This window comes from Carlito syrichta, unplaced genomic scaffold, assembly GCF_000164805.1.
Source record: "Carlito syrichta isolate Samal-C Ts95f unplaced genomic scaffold, Tarsius_syrichta-2.0.1 Scaffold297942, whole genome shotgun sequence".
Taxonomy (NCBI): domain Eukaryota; kingdom Metazoa; phylum Chordata; class Mammalia; order Primates; family Tarsiidae; genus Carlito; species Carlito syrichta.
The window spans coordinates 186,157-203,238 of NW_007242038.1; the positions used below are offsets into that span (position 1 = coordinate 186,157).

The window sequence follows — 17,082 nt, forward strand, 5'->3', positions numbered from 1 at the left end:
CCTGACTTTGGCCCCCTTCCCTGCCTTGGGGAGGTGAATCTCTTCTTTCTCTCTCTCTAGTTTACTTTTTAAATAAACTATATTTTCCAATCTAACTTCTGTGCAATTCTTTGCATCTTTCATGTGGCATCAGATCACACACCAGGCACCCACACCCCCAGGGGGCCTTGTCTAACATTCTGGAGGCCCCTCTGGGAGTGTGACCCTAACAAATTATCACAACTGACTAGCACCAACACATCACCAATTTACACAGCACATGGTGTTGTTCTACAATTAAAAAAGGATTAACCATGAGAAAAAGAGATTTTGGTTCAGATATAGTATCCCACATTTGCTAAACCATAATTTAGAATATATGATTGAGCAATAGGGTATTATGTACACACACATATACACATAATTCGGTCAATGTTTGATTCTTTATTTGAAGAATCACATTTCCCAAGAAGGCGATTGTCACTAAAAACCCATGCAGTATGGTAATCATATATATGGTGTGACTTGTCATTCTTGAAAAATAAAAGTACTAATAGCTAACATGTACTGTATTTACTCTGTGTCCGGTACTACAAGAATTAACTCATTTCAACCTCAAAATAATTTTGTGAGGTAGGTACTATTATTATCCCTACTTTATATATGGGAAAGCTGAGGGCCAGATAAATAATTTGGCTGAGACCTTAAGGCTAGTTGGTGAAAGAGGTAGGATTTGGACTCAGGAATTCTTGCTATTGAATCTGTATTCTTAATCACTTCTCTCTAGAGAGAAGGAAAAAAAGAGAAGTCAAGTCAGTGCTCAGCCCTGGAAATTCCACCTGGCTGATCTTTGTTAATTAGCAAATATTTACTGACTCCTTACCATGTGATGGATAGCATGCCTAGCATTTAAGATATGTTATTTAATCCTACCCACAGTGCTATATGGGAAGAACTATTACTCTATTTTACAAAAACAAAAATTGTGGCATAGGAAAGTTATGAATTGCCCGAGGATACACAGGTGGTAAGTGATAGAACCACCATGCTGGTTTTGTTGGGACTACCATTCATTTGAAAATAAGGTGATCGCTTTCTGAACAGCTATTTGCAGGAGATTCACATTACTGAGGAGGACAGCAGCCATTCTCCTTATGATGCTGTGCCTTTATTTTACTCTTGAGCCTTTACTTCCCCCAAACAAGATCTGTACCATGAAGATGCTTAGAATTCAGATTCTTTCCTGCACCTTACCCCATCAACAGATTGATTCCTGCAATATCACAGCTTTGACTATGTGATTCTTTGTTTAGCGCTTCTTTCCTTGCTTGTCCAGGCAACATGCCAATCTGAGTCCATTAAACTCCCAGGGTTTTCCTAGCATCTGCTCCACTATTCCAGAGAAGGGGTTACTGGCACACACTTGTATCATTTCATTTTGTGAGCTTTAGGCTTTGGGACTACAGCTATGAGAGTTGTCTCTTGGGAATCTACCTTGACTGCTATCATGTTTGTCAACCCTTCCACACATACAGGATTTTATAATTAGAGATAGATACTCCTATATTCTCCTAGATGATTTGGGTGAATTTTCAAGAAAAGAAAGGAAAATCCTTCTTTTTAGTCTATCATTTTAAAATCAGAAGTCTAACAAATGTAATTTTTTTCTGATCAAAATCAAATTGATTCACTAAATATTGTTCTCAGAATGGACTTCATGATGGATTAACTATCCACTGAACACATAGTGGATATATATTGAGAGCAATATATATTCCTTTAGTAGTTTTGTCTAGAATTTTAGCTCCAGTTATGTTAATAAAACATTAAAATATATACATCTTTTGAGACAGGGTCTCATTCTGTCACCCATGCTGGAGTACAGTGGTGTGATACTGGCTTACTTCATTCTGGGCTCAAGTGATCTTCCTACCTCAGTCCCTTGAATAGCTGGGACTATCAGTGCATGCTACCATGCCTGGCTAATTTTTGTATTTTTTGTAGAGATGAGGTCTCACTATGTTGTCTAGGTTGAGCTCGAACTCCTGGGCTCAAGTGAGTTTCCTGCCTTGGCCTCGCAAAGTGCTGGGATTACAGGCATAAGCCACCATGCCTGGCCAAAAATAATTTTTAAATAATCGTTAGGCAATTAAATTTGTATTTTTACCATATTTGTGATCACTATTGTTTCTTATATCCTACTCCTACCTTTTGAGTTTACTTTGCTTCATGTGGAAGTGCATCACTTAGTAGTTCTTTCAGCAAGGGTCTAGAGGTAGTGAATACCGATTTTTGCTTTTCTAATGCCACAGGCCAAGATCTCCATGGCCAACAGAATAATTTCTTACTTACTCTCTCTCTCTCCCACTTTCTCTCTCTCTCTTTCTTTTGAGACAGAGTCTTGGTCTCTTGCCTAGCCTGGAGTGCAATAGCACAATCATAGCTCACTTGAAATTTGAACTCCTGGCTTCAAGTGATCCTGCCTTGGCCTCCTAAAGTGCTGGGGTTACAGGCATGAGCCACCACACATGGCCCGCAAATCATAAGTTTTATTTTACTTTTTTTTAACAGGAAAAAAAAGGGGGTTGAGATGCAGCAGCAACTCAGAGGTCCTAGCTATTATTATTTGCATTATAACTTCTGAAGTTTTACCTATTCTTAATCAGAGAGAAATCCAGATATTTGTGTATGCATTTACTCAGCTTTTAAAGGATGAAGCTGAGAAGTGTAATAGGCCTAAAGGGGGGGCTATCATAATTTTGGAATTATTTTTATTAATGATCATTGAAGAAAGTTTAATCACATTCATCCAATTATTTATTTTCCAAAAGAAGATTTGTTCATTTTCTATGAAGATTTGCTCATTTTCTATTTCTGAAGCCTGCCTTACCTAGGACTCCATTTTAATTACCCATGCAAGTTGCTGGCCTATAAGTGTTATTATGCACAGAAGTTGAGAAAAAGAAATGTACCACACTTTTTATAACATGTATATTCCTGAAAATTTGCATATCTATTAGATTTCAACAAATAAAATTACATTTTCCTTTTGAATTACAATATAATTTTAAACTTTTTTCTGAAGAAAAATAAAATATGACTGAAACACCAAAAGGAAGGGCAGAATTAGAAAATGAACTTAACAGTCAAGCACATAAGTAGAAAATAATGATAAAGAAGTATATTTCTTCCTGATGGACTACTAAGCAGCTATAAAGAAGAACAAAATCATATCCATGCAACGTGGATGCAACCAGAGACCATAATTCTAAGTTAACAATCACATAAACAAAAAAGTGAATACCACATTCTCATTCATAAGTGGGCACTAAACATTGGGCAAGTGAGCACAAAGGTGGGAACAACAGATGCTGGGCACTACTGAAGGAGGGAGGGACAGATGGGGGAAAAGGGGCAAACAACCACCCATTCAGACCTTGCCTTCACACAATTAGCAAAATCCTTACATAGCAAATCCTCACATGTACTCCATGACTGTAAAATAAATACAAATAAAAAATTTAAAAAGAAGTGTATTCCTTAATTTATATTTTATACTGAAATATATTGCCCAACATTAAAAAATAATACTAATTGTCAATGAAATGAAAATAGAATCTAATTTTGTAGGAGAAACACTTGGAACTTTAAGACAAAAACACATGCTTTAATAATAGTTGCTTCGAAGAGTCTTTCTACTTTTCTCTATCTAATGGGTAAGGTGAAAAGAAAAGATTTTAGAGAGAGACTTGGGTCCAAATCTTCACCATCTTTTATTATCTGTGTGATTTTAGGCAAGGTACGTAACCTCTCTGTGGTTCAGGTTTTTTTCCTGTAAAACAGGAATAACAACTACTTTTCCAGAGTTAAGTGTGACTTAAAAAAAATTGTCTGGGTATAACATAGGATCTCAGTAGGGTGAGATCCTTTCTTTTGAGACAGGATCTTGCTCTGTTGCCCAGCCGGGAGTGTTGTCAATGTTATCATTACTCATTGGGTTTTAATCTGGAAGATTAAAAAAAATGCCAATACAAATACATATGACTGTGCCTCTACTATATCTGACTTAAGAGACACTTTCAAAGCTGTTTCTCAATGGCTAGCTACTGCCTCCTCTGAGAGGAGAAATCAGGATATCAGATCTTATACTAATTTCCCTTAATAGAAGGGAAGGCAGGACAACAACAGGAAGACAGGAGTAAAATAAAACATTAATTATAACAGTTACCACTTAGTGCTCACTGTGCTCCATGGTTCTCCCTATGCACCATGCTAAATGTTTTATACAAGATCTTGTCTAATCCTTACAACAACCCCATGGGGTATTCCGTTTAAGAACAAGTCAAACTTACAGTTTAAGTAATCCAACCACAGACCAGTAATAGACCTGGTCTATCCATTAAATGAGAGACCAGGAATTCAAACCCCGATCTGTGTATTCAAAACCTTTTTCTTTTTAATGACATCATACCACATCCTACCAGGAAGACAAGCTTTATAAACAAGTGCCATGATAAGAATATATACGTGGGCTCTGCCCTCAGTTCCTGGCATAGAGTCCCTAAAACGCTTGGAATTTCCTGAGTGAGAGGGGTGAGAGGGGCATCTTTTGTTGTTTATAATAAGCCCCTTTAAATCATTACCCAAGCATATGCTAATGAGGTGACTCTTGGAGGGTAGGCACTGGCTGCTAGAAAAACCAGCCACAAGATTAGAGGGTTGTAACTTTCAGCCCCATGACCCATCCTGACATCCAAGGAGAAGGGAGGGCCTGGAGACAGAGTTAATCACTAATGGCCAATGGTTTAATCAATAATGCTTAGTTAATAGAACCTCAGTGAAACCCTTAAATGACCGGGTTTGGAGAACATCCAGGCTGGTGAACACATCCCTGGGCAGGGAGGGTGGCACACAGGAACTCCATGGGGACAGAAGCTACTGTGCTCACAATCCTCCTAGACTATGCCCTATGTGCCTCTTCATCTGGCTATTCATTTATATCCTTTATAATAAACCTGTAAATGTAAGTAAAGTGTTTCCGTGAGTTCTGTAAGCTGTTATAGCAAATTATCAAACCTGAGGAGGCCATGTGAACCTCCAAGTTGTAGACACATTGAAGAGAAGTATGGGTAACCTGACGATCGACTACTTGGAACTGGCATCTGAAGTGGGGGGTAGCCTTGTGTGACTGAGCTCTTAACCTGTAGGGTCTGTATGAACTTTGGATAGTTAGTGTCAGAACTAGATTAAACTGTAGGAAACCCAGTTGATGCCCCAGATAATCGGAGAGATGCTTGGTGTGGAAACCCCACACATTTGCTGTCAGCAGTGTTCTGTGAGTAGAAATAGACCCAAATGGCAGTAATACAACACTATAGTGAAGGGATTACATATTCTAAGTGATACAGAAAATTGCTGAATTAACATGAAAACTGCATTTCAGGCACTCATGTTGAATTACTTTTATTTGTATGTTGAATTAAATAGATAAATCCAACAAGCTAATGGGAACTTGTCTGCAATGATTATGTGTTACATAAACTTGACCTTGACATTTTATGCCTTAGTTGAAAAAGAACTCGTCAGTCTCTTAAGAGAAACACCTCCAAGGTATTTACAAGTAGGGCATTATAATCATTTTATGAGGAGGCAAGGAAGGGACATATCAAAGAAAATGATGATTTTTAACAAAATCAAGTGATTTATAATATCTTCATTATCAAAAGCCTTAAATATCAAGACTTCCGAGAAACTTGTAAAGAGCCTGTGTAATTATTAAGGAAAAATAAATCCCTTAAGTAAAGAGAAAGAGCCAATGTAAAAGTACACCAACTGGCAAAGGAACTTCTTGACATTGTAGAACATGGCAGCCCTTTAAGCCACTTAGGTACTGAGTCATCATAAAAAACTTAGATGCTTCTAAATTTAAATGGCTTCAATTATAAAAGATTAACACAACTAATATAGTCTAGAACATATATATAAAAGTATATCTTATAAAAATTAAATGGACAGTGATACACAATAGTATATGTTATAGCTTTTAGAATTATTTTGAAAAATGCTAGGCAGAAAAATGGCTTTCCAAATTTGTCCACATCCTAGTCCTTGGATGTTGCAAATGATAAAAAGGAACTTTTCAGATGTGATTAAATTAAGGATCTTCACATGAGAAATTATGCTTCATTATCTAGGTGAACCCAATATAAACACAAGGGTCCTTTTAAGAGAAGGCGGGAGTGTCAGAGACAGAGAGAAAGATTTAAAAATGCTATGATGACAACTTTGAAAATGTAGGAAGAGACTATGAGTTAAGGAAAAAGAAATTCCCTGAGACCTCCAGAAGGAACACAGCCCCACTAACTGATTTTAGTCTTCTAGAGTCCAGAATTGTAAGACAGTAAATTTGTGTTGTTTTAAGTCACTGTTTGTGATAATTTATTATTATAGCAGCAATGGGAAACTAATATAAATGGCCAACATGATAAACTTTACTGTGGCTAGCAAAATTAAAATCCACATAAACTCTGAGATGAAAATTTGCTTTTAAGTGATGTAACCCTTTAAAAAATTATATTCTACTTATTCAACTTTAAAAGTCAATATCGTAAATCAAATACACAAGGATTGCATATATTGACACCATAAAAAATCCTTAAAATTGCAAAATGTAGTTTTTTTCCCTCTTCACCTGGTCTCCAAGAAAACCCCCCCAAAACCTAACATACCTACAAACCAACCATGAGGACAGGCTTTGACTGTTATCACAGATATGTGAATCTACTCTGACCTTGTAAAAAAGATATCCTCCCCCGCACATACCTCAACCTCTTACAGAAGGAACTAGGAAGAAGATCAATAAAACCAACTAATTGTGAAAGTAACATCCATGGGATAGAGACTGACAGAAGGAATAATATGTAATAAAATAGAGGAACAATCACATGGAGATTAGATCTTTGTGCAACATTATATGTGAATCATGGGATGCCCCTGAGTTTTGCCCATCTTATTCTGCCCTATTCAATCCTCCTTGTTATAAGGTACATAAAACCAATCCTGATCAGAATGTTCCCCAATAGGTTCAATGAGGGGAGACACTGATTCTACTTGAAAGTTCTTTTTTACTGAGCATTTACTATAGGTAATTATGACAATCACATTTAGATTTTCAAAAAGTATAAATAACTAGCTTTTGCTTAGATCTCAAAATCCAAAAATAGTCTTTTTTACTACTGTCTTTTTTGGCATGAACTATTAACTTAAATAAAAGAAAAGTTTTTATTTTAGCTGCTTTCTCACTAATGGTATCTACTGAGTTTAAGAAGCATGCATGTACACAGACAGAAACATATTTACCACCTCACAATGTAAACACACAAAAGTTGGACAAAGTAAATAAATCCCTAAGCCAGTGAAAACTTATCCTCATTCTTTTTCCCCAACACTTGTATTTTTTACTGAAATATAATGATATACCTTCTTGCTTTCCTGCCACTCATGTATTGTAATTGAAATGTTTATGCTTAATGTGCTCTCATAGGTAGAAAATAATGAAGCAGATATTCTTCCCCTTCCAGAAGTAGGGCCCACTGAATTGTTCAGGGAACCGACAGTGGGGAGTGAGAGTTTCACATAAGAATGCCATTCTCATGTTAGAGCTAGAACAAAAACTAAACCGAACAACAGCTAAAAGTCAGGGTTACTTTCTATGCTTATTTATTTGATGATGAGAGAGTAACAGGTGGAAGTACAATGGATGAAGGTGAGCTGGATCTTGTAAGGCAAGTCAAGGGGTTGGCCAGAGATCCTACAGATATACCACCAATCACTTCCATTACCAAGTCTGGTTAGAGAGAAAGCCAAATTTTTAAAGTGGCAGCTCCCTGCTAAGCTTTTTTCTTCATATAGTTCTTCAAAATGTAAGCTGCGTATTCTTCCTCCATGAATGGAAGCCTTTACTTTGCCCCAAGAATCTATTGGAGAAAAACAATAAAAGGCTCCTTTTGTTGTTCTTGACAATAAGTTAACTCCTCAAAACCAACCCACAGACATTCTCACTCAAAACTGAACTATCTTTCCTGTGCAAAATTAACCAGGAATCATGTTTAGTTATAAAAGTGCTTTAGTGGAATTCAATTACTACTACTTATAATTTGCATTTTACAGCATTATTCTATGTAGAATAGCCAAAATAAGACACTAATCCTCCAAGTTCTTTGAACATCCCTTTGTTAGCAGCCTGTCTCATGTTTTTCTATGTCTATCTTTTTTTTCCTGCTTTTTCCTCCCTAATTTTAAAAATGTGGGGTACAATTCAGGATTAGGCACATAAGTGGTCATGATACAGGTGAAGTTTGGGCCTCTCGCTGATCCTCACTTCGCTTGGTTTAGGATCAAATACCCTTATTGATGTTATGTGGCCCCCATCTCCTGGCACTGTCTATTTTTGAATGACTAACCCATTATGCTTTTGAGAGTTCCATCGCAAATTCTCTTGAAGTCCTAATAGTTTATCTACAGAACAATTAAACATATTTTGTTTTCCATATTTATTTTGGCTGGCTACAAATTAAGAGAGTGGATGCCATGCCTATGAAAGTTGCCAGAAAAAAGGACTCCCAGTAAAATCTGAATTCCAGATAAACAATGAATCATTTCTTTTTAAAGCATAAGTATGTGCCAAGTAATATGTCCTGCATTTTTATTCACCAAATCTGGCAACCCTAATGGTCTTGCTTCTTTGCAATGAATCCAATCCTGGGTATAGATACTGCAGGTAGAAGGGTAAGGAATGTTTGGTGTTATACATTTGAAATCTCTAACTTCACTTTTATATCAATGTCCAAGCTTCAAACAACTGCCTATGCTAAGTATTGGGATGCCTTACTTTAATGATCGGAAACAAGGATAAAATCTTGAGAAGTTTATGATGTAATGTGAAAAGGAAAAAAACCCATTTTATTCTCCCCTTCACCACAGGTTTCAGAAACCACGTACGTATTCCTATATAGTTTCCCAGGTACTCGGCTCAAGTTCCTTTTCTTGTCTCCAAGTAAGAAACAAGACTATAGCCTTAATCCTAAAGATCACATTCTCACCTGCTGTCCAAAAAGTGTATACTCTGAGTGATTTCCCCAGAAGTGAGGATGAATTTGTCAAATTACTAAATGACTATTTTCAGGACTAGTTACTATTCTTGAGAATGTATAGCTTCACTTCACTAAAATTTCATGCATTTTTTAGTTCTTGATGTTTCTATGTTATAGTATAGCAACAGATTTTAAGTGACAGCTGACTGTGGAATATTTATTGACCTAAGATAAATAAGCACAATGAAGTAAGTTCTTCACAAAGATAAATGTTTCCAACTTAAGGAATATCCCCTTTATTTTTAGAGACTATGCCTTTTTATATTTTATTGTCAAAATAAGCTTTCTTTTATGAAATTAAGGTGATACTCAATGTAAAGTTATTTTTTTATAATTATCCTTCGAAAACTGGTTGATAAACGTACATATCCCAAATTCTTTTAATAATTCTGTCTGTAAATTTAAAAGTATGGGCATCGTGCAGAATGTCTTTTATTTCTGTTTCAGACCTACCAATTCATGTCTAACCATATTAAGCAATTTTACCTCTGATTCATGATCTCCAGTTTGGGCAGTGGAAAGAGAAGTAGACTCAAGGAAATATTGTAGGCTGAGGACATGTTGGTGGAAAAAGACTATTTCAATTCTCTTGTAAAGTTCAGAAAACATTCTTTAGGTTTCTTCTTTCCTACTAGAAGTTCTGAATTATGTGCCCTGATCTCTGACACAGTGTCACTTGATATATTTTAAACATCATTGTTTTGGTAAGTCAGCAGTAACATATGTACTCTATAAATGTCAAACATAAAATGCAACACATTCAGTATTCTATAAACCATGGCAAACAACTCAGCATCTTAGACATTTGAAATGCCTATAATATGGCTCAGCTTATTTTACTTGGAACAAAGAAATTATTACTTTTTTGCAATTTTTATGGCTAACATGAATGAGGAAAGCTTAAGAATATTTTCTTGCTTCTTTCAGAAGAAAATACTTTTGATAAATAAGTCAGAAGAAATCATGTAATATCATGAATATGCACATTACAATTTACAGTTCAAAAAGAATATTTAGGCATGTACTAGCATTTTTCAAAAAATCCTGATTTAACATTTCAAAATTTACATTAATCCTCATGCAATTCCTTCACGATATATGTTTATTAACCATGAACAGAAAAGGAGAGAGAGGCTGACTGTAATTTAAGCAGCTCAAAAAGAATTATACAGCTATAGAGTGATACCATCAATGAGAGGGATAAGTGGATCAAGCCTGTGCTCTTTTCTTTAGATGAAGTTGTATATTGATGTTTTCTGGTTGATTCTGAAAATAGGAACAAGCCTCATCTGTTGCAGATTGTTTAACCATGGGATAGACAAAATATGTTCATGATCCAAATGATACTTTATTTTTATTTCATTTTATTTTTTTGAGTTGGAGTCTCACTCAGTCGCCCAGACTGGAGTGCAGTGGCCGCTCCCGGCCACCGCAGCCTAGACTTGCTGGGCTCCAGCGATCCTTCCACCTCAGTCTTCCAAGTAGCTGGAACTGCAGGCGTGCGCTACCACGCCCAGCTAATTTTTTGATTTATTGTAGAGATGAGGTCTCACCAAGTTGCCCAGGCGGGTCTTGAACCCGCAGGCTCAGGCAATTCACTCACCTCGGCCTCTCAACGCAAGGGATTACAGGCTGAGCTACCAAGCCCGGCCCAAATGATACTTTAAAAGTACCTTTATGTAGTCTGGGTTTGGTACAAGATTTTGATAAAGAGATATGATTCTAAAGCATTTAGTGCATAAAGTCACTCCTGGCTCAGGATGACTAACCATAACTCACCAGCTGTTTCAGAGCATCCATTTCAGTATAGCTTACAGCCAATAAGCAATGACAAGGAAAAAATTGCATCAGGGACCCAATTTTTCTTTAGTTTCTAGTCACTTATATCATGTACAGAACTGGTTGAAACCTAAGAAAGAAGTCCTTGGTCACTTCAATTTTCTTACTTAAAATAAAAGCATATTTTATTTACTTCGTGAGAACAAGATGAGGTTGAATGGCTGAATCAGAAAATAGGAGAAAACACATACATACCAAACACAATGACCAGTAATATCATCCTATATTTAAAAATACACAAAATATTCATATCTACAAATATCTTGTAGCTTCTGCTGGAATATCATGCTTCTATAGCAGTGCTTGCCAACATCAGATGGTTATGTTGTGGGTCCCATAGTACTGTAAATACATTTGTGTTTGATGCAATGAGTACAATGGAGGGATCTCAATAATGAAAACATGAAAATTTCCCAAAGTAGGCTTTTCTAATTGTATACTTTACATATGGTATTGTTGTTTCCTTTTCTTTCTTTTTTTGGTACTGTTATTTTCATTGATGCATTTTTTTGGTTTCTAGTCTTAATTTCTTTCTTTCTCTAAGAGGTTTCTATAAGGCAAGTCTTAAATAAAATGTTAAGCTGCCTAGCCAAGATGTGTTGGCTGCAGAGAGGAGGACAAAGTGATGGAAAAGTGTGTGTATATGATTAATATAATTAACAGTAATTTACAAAGAACTTTCAAACACGATTTTTAATTCAGTCCACACAAAGAACTTATTAAATGATGCTATTTCCTCTTCTGCTTAGTTGAATCACTATAAGGAACAGAAGACTTGTGCTCATTAAGGGAACTTGGAAATCATGGTTTCTATTCAATGGATGGGAAATAAGTGGCAGGTCTTGACTAAAACACCAGCTCTCTCTCTTAATAGCTGTGAGATCTTGAACTAGTTCCCAATGAATCATTTTCGTCATTTGTACCATAGTGGAGGATAACTGAAGTTTGTTATTTTATTATTTTCCCAAGGGCAACAAAACTAGTCACTGGAGGAACTATGCCATGGATTCCTCTTGATTTAAAGAACTATAAAAAAATTCTACTGCTCTGTCACAACAATGAATCAGCTAAGAAGCTTGGCTTCCTCCATGGCTGGCTCTGTGTCTACAGATAGGTATCTAGAAGCAACAATGTGGTGGTTTTAATACAACTCAACTCTGTGAATTATAATCTCTAATACGTGTGTGTACATCCTCCTAGGATATTGAAGTTTGAGCAGTAGAAGTAAAATCATGCATGCCTTTATTCTTGAGACACAAGCAATCATTTTAACGTGCCCCTGGTCACAGCATGTGTAGGAGTATGGCGTTCACACCCCATAAAGTCTTCATTTATTGACCAAAAGAGTTAAAACAGAAGGGAAAAATATAAAAACCATGGCAAATGTTGTAGATCTCTTTAAGGCAGGGGTTCTCAACTCTGGGGTGTGGGCTGGTATCAGTTTTTCTTTGGCCTATTAGGAACCAGGGCCTCACAGCAGGAGGTAAGTGGCTGGCAAGAAGAGCTCCGCTATTTGTCAGATAAGCAGTGACATTAGATTCCATAGGAGAGTGAACCCCATTGTGAACTGTGCATGTGAGGGATTTAGGCTGTGTGCTCCTTATGAGAACCTAATGCCTGATGATCTGAGGTGGAGCTGAGGCAGTGATTAAAAGCAAGGTTAGACTGCACATTCCCCTTCCCCTACCCCGTCCTTGGAAAAATTGTCTTCCATGAAACTGGTCCTTGATGCCAAAAAGGCTAGGAACCACTGTTTTAAAGTACTATATTGATATATTGGGATTAAGAACAACCATAGTGCCGGGCTCGGTGGCTCAGCCTGTAATCCCGCGCCTTTGGGAGGCTGAGGTGACTGGATTGCCTGAGCCCGTGGGTTTGAGACCCACCTGGGCAGCGAGACCTCATCTCTACAATAAATCAAAAAATCAGCCAGGCGTGGTAGCGCATGCCTGTAATTCTGGCTACTCGGAAGGCTGAGGCGGAAGGATCGCCGGAGCCCAGCAGGTTGAGGTCCCGGCCACTGCACTCCAGTCTGGGCAACAGAGTGAGACTCCAACTAAAAAAAAAAAGGATGACCATAGCAATCACTTTTTTTTTTTTTTAGAATAGCCTTGTTAGAAAGCATAGGCAACCTTTTCTTTAAAAAAAAAAAAATTGTAACTTCACCTTACATATGCCCATGCCTAGGGCACTCACAAGGTGAAATAGTCACACACCTCACTGAGGGATGACCTTGTATTGTTTGGAAGAAAAGAACAAAACAAAGTCACACTTTGAATCCTGAGATTCTATTCTACCCCAGGGGAATTCAGAGTAAAGCCATTGGGCTTTCTTTAGCATACCAATCAGCAAGGGCAAAGGAGGACCAGCCTGGTATGAAGGAGGCGTCAGAAACATCTGTGTCCCTGGAATTCTAATAGCACTCAGAAGTCTGGGCTTTATACTATCATTTGAAGTGCTGTGCATAGAAGGGCAATGCTTAAGAAATACCCTTTGATGATGATGAAAATATATGGCACTTCAAAATAGCCTGCTTTGTGAAAAAACAATCTGCCACATTCCAAATTCTGAATATAGCTAACATTGAAAAAAAACTGTCTGGATTAACTGTTGGAATAAGAGAGAGCTCATTTCATCTGGTTTTGTCTGGCTGGCAATAACTAACCACCCTTTAAAGTGCAGCTCAGTCATCACTTTGCTGTCATGGCAATGTTTTATATCTGTTTACATCTGATGCCCACCTAGAAAGGTAGTCAAGTAGGTGAAGGTGCCTACTTGATATACAGACAGTGCTGAGTTAATGCTTATGGAATTAGTGAGGAGATGTGCACAAATGGGCCTCAAACAGTAGGAGATGGGGCCCACTGAAAGATGACCCATATAAAACAGGTGAAATAGTACAAGGAGACTGAAGGAGTTAGCCAGGGTATTAGGGTTTAGAGTTCAAGAAAAAAGAAAGGATATACTTCAGTTTATGCTTGCTTTAAAAATTCTTATAGTTCACAGTATAGGCATGTGTATACTAGGCCAACAGTAATCATTACAAATTGGTCAGCATAATTGACACAGCACTGTGGGAGTCATGTGGGATTTGCTAAGAATAATGATATAAGTAAAAAAGTAAAGTCTCCCTTGAGACCTTGACTTCATATGAAAAAATAAGAGCTATCATCTCAGAAGTAAATCTGATTAGTGTGAACCTAAGACTCTGCTTTCAGGGTTCCTGTCATTCATGAAGCCATGTCATATTTTAGCATCACGAATCAGCTCCACACCTCTACTTTCAACCTCTGTAGGTTGTTATGTACCCAGCGATTAGAAGAATGGTTTTATATTTCTTAAATGTGATTTGCCTTTAATGAACTGAAAGAGAAGTTGAGTGGAGGTGAGGAATGACCAAGTCTGGAGGACTTTGTGCTAGCTTACTGATCCTGACCATCCAGAGAAGACAGGTGCAAAGATGTCACAGAGGCATGAGAAGAAACCAACACTCCTCCCTCCATGCTTCCTTAGGGCATTCTGTGCTCTTTCAGTTTACAAGGGCCTTCAAGTAGCCCTGTATACTTTACTCATGTCTTTCCTGAACTGGCATCAGAAGATCAAAGCTTCCCAGTCTGTCTTATGAAGGTAAGTAAGGAAATCTTATTTCGGAGGAGAGTTTCAAATACGCCGAAGAATCCATTTCATTTCTGTTTAACTGACTTTCCTCAAGAGAAAAAGAAAAATATGGTCATAGGAATATAAAGAATCAATAAATATAAGAGTAGAACTGCATAGAATTGTAGGCATTTAAATGATAAACCTATGTTGAATTGGTATTAGAGAAAGTATCATTCAGTGGGAGTCAGATGGATTTGCTTCTAGTCTATGACCCTGATAAAGTCATTCAAAATTGCTGGGTCTCAATTTTCCCAACAAGAGTAGGACCAGATACAGATGTAAAAATAAATTTTAAAATTTGTTGGAAACCCCCAAATACCTTATGACTTGAGAGAGACGAAACTGTGATCTGAGACATATAGCATGTTCTGCAACTGAGCTTCTTAGATTATGGCTTCACTTCCTTCCTCATTGTTCCTGTTCTGTAAATGGCTAGGAAATACCAGAGATCAGACCTCTCCCTTCCAATCACTGATCTTTGTTATAGACTTACTGATTTCTTTATTGTCCTGTACCTAACTTAGATTAGAAGGGGCTTTAAACAGAGACCCCATGTCAGTTACATCTTCAGTTGTGAAATGTTAAATATACCTTTCCAAAAAGAAAAGGAACACCCCCAGCTAATCAGATCATTGTGATAATGCATTAAGCCTTATATAGAAATGTGTCAAAATTATCTAGGTTTTGTCTATATAAGCGATCTCAGACTTCTATACTTTGGAACCTGGTCTTGCATTCCTTGGAATCTGTGCTTCCTGGGTGGGCCCATCCTCAATGCTTGTGCTTGAATAAACTCTTTAAACTAGATTCTGACCTTCTGATTATTTTAGGTTGACACAGAGTACCTGAGAGCCCTGTGGGTGGCCAGGCCTACATCTTCTTCCCCGAGCTTTTTTATCTATTTAATCTATTGAAGTTCTGATGGACAAAAACAAACAAAAAGTGAGAAGACTGTAAAGGCCCTTGATGACTCTGTTGTTTTTAGAAAAAAAAATAGTTTAAGAGTTATTGTTTTAAATATACACCTGTAACAAAACTAGAAAAAAAGTTAAAACCATTCATAATTGCTGATCTTCTCTTCCCATCTCCCTTTTTTAATACCCAGGAATGTACTGGTCAAAATATTTCCAAAAAATTCCTCCAAAACTCCAGGGGGCACCATTTATAATAAAGGCAACATCAGCAGTGTCTCCTGGAGCATGCCAGTGACCCTAAGGAGTCACTGAATGGGCCTCTTTGGGTATCTTACCTTTACTACTTATTAGCTATAAAGCCTTGGACAAGCTATTTAATAATCTCTCTGGTCCTGTTCCCTCTCTGTAAAATAGAGATAATAAATTGTATGTCCAAAGGCTGCTATGAAAATTAAATTAGGTAACATATGTACAGAGCCTGGTACAGGCAATATATTAACACCAATATTAGTTCTCTAAAATCACAAAACTATCCTATGTCATGGTAAAAGAAGCAGTTGTATCTAGGATTTGTGGCCTATACTATAAGAAGAGACCAAAAGACATCATGAAATTGGGAAAAGAGTTTATCTGCTATAGATGCAAAAAGGTACCCCAAAGTTAAAGTTGTCAGAATGTAGTGACCTCAGAACCATGTAAATTTTAAGTTTCAGAACTGTGATAACTGGTAGAAAAGAAGCCTAATGACTAATCAGCATACTAATTTATTAGGGTGTGTTGACACAACTGTTATCAAGGAGAAGCAACTGTTTAAATAAGACAGGCTGAATTCATTAAGGACATATGTGCTGCCAACAAATTACAACATGCTTAATTCAAATTTTTTTTGACTTTCTTAGGAATCCAGGACTTGCCAATATTTAACTGCATTAAAATTTTTTATTTGATTCTTTAGTTAAGAAGAAATTAACTTACACAATAAAACTATAATTTAGAAATTACGGACTCTCAAAATGATAGAGCTGAAAGACATATACATATCATCTAGCCTAACCTTCACATGTTACATCTCAGAAAACTGAGGTCTAAAGAAGATGAGAGACACCTACAATCACGATTCTGGCACTTAGTCTCATTAACTTATTCTTTCTTACTACTGGAGACCAAGCTTTAGCTTTATCCAATACACATACCAACAATTTGACATTGGAGACAGGTTCCCATCTCAATTCTGCATAATTTGGGGTTTATAAGGCGATGAAAGACATTGGAAGGACTGGGTGACTGGAAGGACTGGAAGATGCAGCAGAATGAGACTGTGTCATTCAGGAAGGTAAATAAAGAACATATTGGAACCTGTTCATTTAGGATTTGGGTAGTGGCAATTAGGGTCTATTAAGGGATCGAGTATAGAATCATTCTCTATATCCAGGACATAGCACAGTGACTAGTATTTAATCCTTATTTGTAGTACGACTCAATGATGAACTGTAAGTAAATTAATGAATGAAAGGCCCTTTTCCGGGAGAAGAAATGGA

General features: G+C 37.0%; 1 protein-coding gene across 1 annotated transcript in view; it reads right to left on the minus strand.

Moving 5' to 3' along the window:
* Nucleotides 1–17,082, minus strand: part of STXBP6 (syntaxin binding protein 6) — a 174,637-nt gene that overhangs the window by 29,837 nt on the left and 127,718 nt on the right. The window lies entirely within an intron of this gene.